Here is an 8,552-nt window from a genome sequence, read left to right on the forward strand (position 1 = left end):
CTAAATCTTCCATTACTAGATGGATCAGGATGGCAATAGGAAAGGCTTATGAGTTACAGGGCAAACAGGCCCCGTTTGTTAAGGCACACTCAACTAGAGCTGTTTCGAGTTCATGGGCAGAGAGGGCCGGTGCTTCACCAGAAGAGATTTGCAAGGCAGCAACGTGGTCAAGTTATACTACTTTCGCCAAGCACTATCGCCTGGACTTGATGTCTGAGAAGGATCAGGCATTTGGCAGAAGGGTCCTCCAAGCAGTAGCCCCACCCTGATAAGTAAGTTTCTTGCCAATCATCTCATGGCTGTCCTGGAAGACGAAAGGGTAAAACCGGAGTTAGGCTTACTGGTAACTCTTTTTCCAGGAGTCTTCCAGGACAGCCTGGCTTCCCACCCGGTGTTTATATTATTAACTGGAAGTGGATGTATGTACTGACGGTGTGTTAGTAATTTTATGTCTTTCAGAGCCTTCAGGAATTCTTGGTAATACTGAGGAAGAGGCCTGGAGGACCGCCTTTTATAATTGGGGTGAATGTGTTTCCTGTCCCAGAGGGAGGAGCTATATCTCATGGCTGTCCTGGAAGACTCCTGGAAAAAGAGTTACCGGTAAGCCTAACTCCGTTTTTTTTACCAAAAATAGGTAGAAGAATACGTATCGGCCTAAACTGAGGAAAAAAAAATTATATACGTTTTTGGGGGATATTTATTACAGCAAAAAGTAAAAAATATTGAATTTTTTTCAAAATTGTCGCTCTGTTTGTTTATAGCGCAAAAAATAAAAACCGCAGAGGTGATCAAATATCACCAAAAGAAAGCTCTATTTGTGGGGAAAAAAGGACATCAATTTTGTTTGGGAGCCACGTCGCACGATCGCGCAATTCTCTGTTAAAGCGACGCAGTGCCAAATTGTAAAAACGCCTTTGGGCATTTAGCAGCATATTGGTCCGGGGCTTAAAGTGGAGTTCCACCCATTTTTTTATGTTTGTCTGTGCTGCATGCTCAAATCTCATAGTGTTCAGAATGGACAATTTTTATTTAATTTGTTGCTTGTAAATACCTTTATTTTGTAGTCCTTCATTACTTCCTCCTCCTTATTTGCCTAGGCTATTTGCAAGGGTTTCTGGGATAGGCATCATGTTTCCCAGTAGTCCTTGCAAACCTGACTGAAACCTATTACATTGCTTGTGCACTGAGCATGTGCGAGATATGCAAAGCTGAAATCCAGGAGACTTCAGCTACAGTCTGGCTTCATGATGCCCACACTTAAGATGGCCACGGTCTATTTCTAGATTATAAACTATTTAAATGCTGCAACAACCTAACAAAACGGACCTTAGTTTACAGACTAACTTTACTAGAATACATTAAGCTTGTGTATTACAGGGGTATTTATATTTAGAAAGTGAAATTGTGGGTGGAACTCCCCTTTAAATATTAAATAAATATTTTAAATATCGAGTGTAAGGAGCACTACCAGCAGTGGACATTTTTTCATATTGAAACGCATTGCGAATTGGATTTCTTCTTTGCTGTTTTATATTGATAACTGCTGTTTCATATTGAAATTCCTAGTATCTTGCATATTGCACATCTAAGGTGTCTTGATAGCATTTATATTTTAATGACCTTTTGTATTCACACATAGGTTTTACACATATATATTTTCCTGATTGTTTATCCATTTAGTATATTTATTAGCAACTGTGCACTTAAACTTGCCTGTTATTTGCAGAATTTGCACATAATTTAGCACTCAGTCTAATAGCATCTCATGAATTGCATTTTTCTTAATTGCAATACATTTTGTCTTGGATCAGCGCAGTAACACATTTTTCGCACATAAGGGGAGGTTAAACACACCATCAAAGAAAGGGAGGGAAATGAATGTAAAGAAGGTAATTGTGTCAGATGAAATGAATGTTAGTGGAAATGTTTGGAGGCTCAAGGAAGAGAATATAAATGTTATTGGAAAAGGTGAATTGTGTGTGTATATATATATATATATATATTTTTTGTATGGAAAATTAATAAAGAAATATATATATAAAAAAAAAAGATAAAGAATACAAAACAGCAGTATATGCAGATGATTTACTAATCTATGTAACTAATCACATTATTACAATACCAAATTTAAGAAAAAAGTTTAAACGATTTGGGGAATTAAGTAATTTTAAAGTAAATTATGATAAATTTGAAATGCTAAATGTATCATTAATACAAAAGACACAATTACTATTACAAAATGATTTTCCATTTAAATGGCAATGGGCGGTAATTAAGTATTTGGGAATTTATATTCCGAGAGACCTGAATAAACTGCAAGAATTGAATCACAATGCGACAATCCAAAAAGTAATACCATTATTACAAAAATATGAAAAGGTATCATATTAATGGATGGGAAGAATCAACATAGTAAAAATTTATATTTTACCAAAACTATTAAACATTTTTCAAACAATTCCCCGAAATATACCCAAAAAAGTAAAGATTGAATTAAGGAAAGCAATAGGAAGTTTTATATGGGGTCACAAAACCCCAAGAATTAAAAGAGAAATATTAATTAGAACTAAGGATATTTACAAGCTGCTTCTCTGATTAGGATTGTAAATTGGCACCAAAATATGGAGGTAAAGCAATGGGTTAAATTAGAACAAGACGTCATAGGAATCTAACTTAAAGCCCTCCCCTGGATAAAACTTCACTTAAGACCTGGAAATAAAAAATAACAATTTTTGCAAGAGCTACATTAAAAATATGGGACGCAGAATTAAAAAACGGGAAATTAGCTACCATGATTGGACCAATGACCCGCTATTCTCCAATCCAGAGTTTCCACCAGCCTTAGCAACCACAAATTACTTAAAATGTAATATATTGGAGAACATAAGGGAAGCCTAGATTCTAGTGGAAGGGAAAGTACCAGAAATTCAAGATCTGGGACCAGAACATAAACACAAATGGCTACAATATTATCAATGAAATACATATATTACATCAAATATAGAGATATCCTTAATAAATAGAACTAAAACAAAATTTGAACAAATGTAAACAGAAGAATATCAGCCAAATAATAAATTATCCAGGATATATGGATTATTACTTCCTTCAGGTCCCCTTAGAGAGCTAACAGGAATGAAAAAATGGGAAAAAGGATTAGGAAGATTAATAGAGATCGAATGGTAAAAAATATATAAAATAATTCATAAAACATCTTTAGTGAGCAAATATCAAGAACGGAATTTTAAAATAGCAATGCGATGGTATTGGAGCTCCATGGCATTAAATAAAATAAATAATGGTCAAACAGAAAAGTGTTGGAAAATGAAAGGGGTACGACGGAAGGTATCGGGAATGGAGAGGAGTCTAAATTTGGACACCTCACTATTATCTTTGATGCCAGAATCAATAAAGAACATTAAGAAAGATATTTTTCACCATATGATATCTGCAGCTAGAACAATAGCAGCACATAAATGGAGAGAAAATAAGAGGCCAAATATCGAAGCCTGGATATGTAAAATTAACAAAATACAATATATGGAAAAACAAATAAGAGAAGAAGGATATATTAACACCCAAATGCCAGTAATATGGCAAAAATGGGATGAATTCAGGCGCTCAAAAGGAATGGAAGAATATCTATGAAATGTAAATTGGGAAGATAAAATGAGTACAGGGAAAGAGAGAAATTAGGGGAATGGGGAGGGTTTTTTTTTTGGGATGAAAGGGGATGAGAATGTATGGTAATGGAAGTTGATTGGATGTTGTACATATTGTTTTCCTGTTAATGTGTTTTTTGTAGATTGATTAGGATTCTGTATATTGAATAACAAGCAGGTACAGATATATAATGTAACAGAATCCTACACAGTGGCGGTTGGTGCTCAAAATTTTTTGGGGGGCGCAAACGAAAAAAACAAAAAACAATTGCAGCCTCACTGTGCCCATCAAATGCAGCCACTGTGCCATCAATTGTCACCACTGTGCCATGCCATCAAATGCAGTCACTGTGCCATGCCATCAAACGCAGCCACTGTGCCATGCCATCAAACGCAGCCACTGTGCCATCAATTGTCACCACTGTGCCATGCCATCAAACGCAGTCACTGTGCCATGCCATCAAACACAGCCACTGTGCCATCAATTGTCACCACTGTGCCATGCCATCAAACGCAGCCACTGTGCCATGCCATCAAACGCAGCCACTGTGCCCATCAATTGTCGCCACTGTGCCAATTGTTGCCACTGTGCCCATTGACGCCACTGTGCCCATTGTCGCCACTGTGCCCATTGTCGCCACTGTGCCCATTGTCTCCGCTGTGCCCTGGGGGTCAGCCATCCTCCTTCCACGTCCCCCGATGTCTTCTCCGGCCCTCGATGATGCTTCAGCCAATCAGGTTACCAGTAACCAGAACCAGTGAACCTGATTGGCTGAGACGCCTGTCAGTCTTATCCAAGGAACACACCCCCGTTCCGCTGGCTCTGATAGGCACTTCCACACAGCCAACCAGCTGCCGTTATTCAGGTGGCCGGCGCTCACCATCCGGCCATCTGAATATTCGGCGGCAGCAGCGAAAATACATAGATTCATGCAATGCATGAATCTATGTATTTCAGTGGCTGTGCGAGAGCCAGAGGGGGTGGCGCTCCTTGGCCCTCTATGGACGAACCGCCACTGATCCTACATAAATGTTAAAACTGTTTTGTATTAAAGAAAACCTATAATAAAGGTAAATTGAAAAACAAATGTCAGAAATAGGCTTAGTCATGAAAGGGTTAAATCGATATATAAATATAGATATCTATCTCTATCTATCTAAATATATATATATATATATATATATATATATATATATATATATATATATATATATATATATATTGTATTATTTTTCAACACATTATTGGTATTAGGTATTTTTATTTTATGTAAGAGCACTTGAGCCCAATCATTCTATCCTTTTGATGTTTTTGGTTGTTTTTTTTTTTTTTTTTTTTTTTATGTTTTATTGTGTATTCACATCATATTAGCACATTGAACAGATTGTAGGGTCATTTGACATTAAGACAGCAGCACAGCAATATTATTTGTACTAATCAGTTTTATTTGTGGGAACACAATTGGTGTTAGCAGCAGCTGAATATACAGTAAGCAGTTCCTTATGTTTTTTTTTTTTTTACACTATTATTGTTTTTTTTACTGGTAGCACAGTAGTAACACTTTTTATGTAAATACGTTGCACCGTGCGTAGAAAATGGAAATGCTTGTTTTGTCTCAATCCGATTCATATTGTATGAAATCTTCAGCCTTTAGGTGAATGGATGTGTCAAAATGAACAAGCCAATGTCGTGAGACACAATGCTCTTTAATCTACTGTGGACCAGAGGGGACTCTTTGAAGGCAATGACAGATGTAGGATTTCAAAACCAAGCAACCAAGAAGATGCCATCAAGGAGTTTTTCGTGTGGAGACACCAGAGCAAAAAAGGAAAAACAGTTACACTACCGATATCACAGTTAAAATGTATATTTTATTTCTAAATATTGTGGGTCAAAGAACAAAACAAAAGATTGAAACATGAATATTATATATGTATTTCACCTGCTACCATTTTACATATTGTGCTATATTAATATTTTTTTTTATTAACATACTGAAATGTGATTTTTTTGTTATTAACATTTTAAATTTGGTTTGACCAGCTTTGATCATGACCAAAAATAATATGAACAAAAACATTGGCTCACATATGTACTGGAAAATAAAGTTTAAGAAATCATATTTTTTCACCCTAATGCTTAAGTATGCCTTTACATATACTGGCCCGGATTTATAAAGAATGGCCTAATTTTCGGCAGGTGTAGCGCATCTCATATACGCTACGTCGCCGTAACTTAGAGAGGCGAGTACCGTATTCAGAAAGAACTTCCGCCCTAAGTTACGGCAGCGTAGCGTAAATGGGCCGGCGTAAGCCCACCTAATTCAAATTATCAAGGCAGTGGGCGTGTTGTATTACAATGAGCCGTGACCCCATGTAAATGAGTGACCGATCGAACTGCGCATGGGCGCGCATGCTCAGAGTCACATCGCAAATACTCCCTAAGATACGTCGGCTCAATACTTTGTCGACGTGAACGTAACATACGCCCAGCCCCATTCACGTACGACTTACGCAAACGACGTAAAATACGACGCTGTTCCGACGTCCATACCTTAACATGACTTACCCCTGCTTTATGAGGGGTAAACTTACGCCAGACCGACGGCTTACGTAAATGGCATAGCTAAATCCGACAGGCGCAAGTACGTTTCTAAATCAGCGTATCTAGCTCATTTGCATATTCTACACGTAAATCTACGGAAGCACCCCTAGCGGCCAGCGTAAATATGCAACCAAGATACGACGGCGTAAGAGACTTACGTCAGTCGTATCTTGGAGAAATTCTAGCGTATCTGATTCTTTAAATCAGGCGCATAGATACGACGCCTCACATTGGGACTTACGACGGCGTATCTGGAGATACGCAGTCATAAGTCCTTTGTGAATCTGGGCCACTGTCTTTTGCAACAGAAATGCAGCAGAAAAGTTTCTAACATTCCTTCATCTGATGATAAGGTACATTGTCGAGGTTAAGAGACTTGCATGCATCAGGTAAACTAAAATTTATGCTGCCTGGAGTTTTAATGGGAAAGCAGGCAGGAACCCTTAACAACTAATTTAACTATAATAAGTAACTCAGCCAAGTGTTGGAATAAATACGGCCGTGGCTGCTTTATTATTGTTTTTTTAGACAATATTTTATTCATCATAATCAAACCAACTCAATAAACTTTAAACAACCTAGCCACTATGGCTCAGGCTGCATATAATATGTTCAGACTCCAAAACTATCCACACAGTAATAATATTAGATAAACTTCGATAACAGATTAGTCCCCCTTTGTAAAGAAATATTTTTTTTTAAAACAAAAATGACACCACATAATTGCAGTCGCAACAAAAGAAAAAGGGGGAGGGGAACACCACAGATCCTGTCTTCTGAGGCGACTGAAAGGAACCCCCTTTATATAGCTCTAACCTGTGCTGGATAAGACCAGATAAAACTGGACAAAAGCCCAATACCCCTAAAAGCCTGGGAAAGTCACATGTATACCTTTCCCCAGGCCATGTGAGCACCAGGTGTTCCCCTGAGAGCCTTTGCGGGTTCCCAGTAGGGGAACTTGAAACTGCCTGTCCTGCTGCTTTCCCATGAGGAAAAGAAGAATTGAAACTGTCTCCCTCTTTTCCTATCATGGGAAAGCAGGCAGGAACCCTTAACAAATAATTTAAGTATAATAAATAACTCAGACAAGTGTTGGAATAAATACGGCCGTGGCTCCTTTATTATTGTTTTTTTAGACAATATTTTATTCATCATAATAAAACCAACTCAATAAACTTTAAACAACCTAGCCACCATGGCTCAGGCTGCATATAATGGGCCGGATTCAGGTAGAGCGGCTTATATTTGAGCGGGCGTAGCGCAGCTCATATGCGCTACGCCGACATAACATAGAGAGGCAAGGCCAGTATTCACAAAGCACTTGCTCCCTAAGTTACGGCGGCGTAGCGTAAATGGGCCAGCATAAGCCCGCCTAAATCAAAGTAGGCAGGTAGTGGGCGTGTTGTATTAAAATGAATCGTGACCCCATGTAAATGAAGCGCCGAACGAACGGCGCATGCGTGCGCATGCTCAGAATCATGTCGAATTTACACCCTAAGATACGACGGCTCAATGGCAACGACGTGAACGTAACCTACGCCCAGCCCCATTCACGTACGACTTCCGTAAACAGCGTAAAATTTGATAGCTGTTCCGTCATCCATACCTTTGCATTGGCTGCGCCTCCTATTTTGTGGTTTATCTTTACGCCTTACGTAAACGGGGTATACTCATGCGATGGGCGCAAGTACGTTCGTGATCGGCGTATCTTGGTCATTTGCAAATTCGACGCGTAAATCAATGGAAGCGCCCCTTGCGGCCAGCGTAAATATGCGCCCAAGATACGACGGCGTAGGAGACTTACGTCGGTCGGATGGAGCCAGATTTCAGGCGTATCTTATTACAAGAATAAGGCGCATAGATACGACGGCGCGTCCAAGGACTTACGCGGCGTATCAGTAGATACGTCGGCGTAAGTTTTTGTGAATCCGGCTAAATATGTTCAGACTCCAAAACCACCTGTCACCAACACCCCGTACAGTGGCCATATCAACACAAATGCTCAGATCTGCTTTGAAAATGTCCAAACCAATGTCAGATAAATGAACCCCAGCTTCTTCCCTATACAAACCTTTTTTCCTGGCCAGCCTCAGGTCAGCACACAATGGGTTAACCCCTTCCTCCAGTCTTTCAGTACCATCTTCTCTTAGCTGATAAAAGGGGGCCTGTCCTTGTTCCTTTTTTTTGGTTGGACGCCAGGCCACCAGGTTCGGGGAATAGACTACACCCCCTACCAAAAACCTACCCACCCAGGTTCAAGCCTCTCTTGGGACTGGAAGATCCAG

The 8,552-nt window shown here is 39.2% G+C and overlaps 1 long non-coding RNA gene across 1 annotated transcript in view; it reads left to right on the forward strand.

Annotated features, from left to right (window-relative positions):
* The window catches only part of LOC120918270, a 39,269-nt gene extending 33,484 nt beyond the window's left edge, over positions 1-5,785 (forward strand). The window contains exon 2 of the long non-coding RNA XR_005744361.1: positions 5,311-5,785. This is a non-coding gene — a long non-coding RNA (uncharacterized LOC120918270). The remainder of the gene's footprint in view (positions 1-5,310) is intronic.
* The last annotated feature ends 2,767 nt before the right edge of the window (positions 5,786-8,552 follow it).

Source organism: Rana temporaria, chromosome 12, assembly GCF_905171775.1.
Source record: "Rana temporaria chromosome 12, aRanTem1.1, whole genome shotgun sequence".
Lineage (NCBI taxonomy): Eukaryota > Metazoa > Chordata > Amphibia > Anura > Ranidae > Rana > Rana temporaria.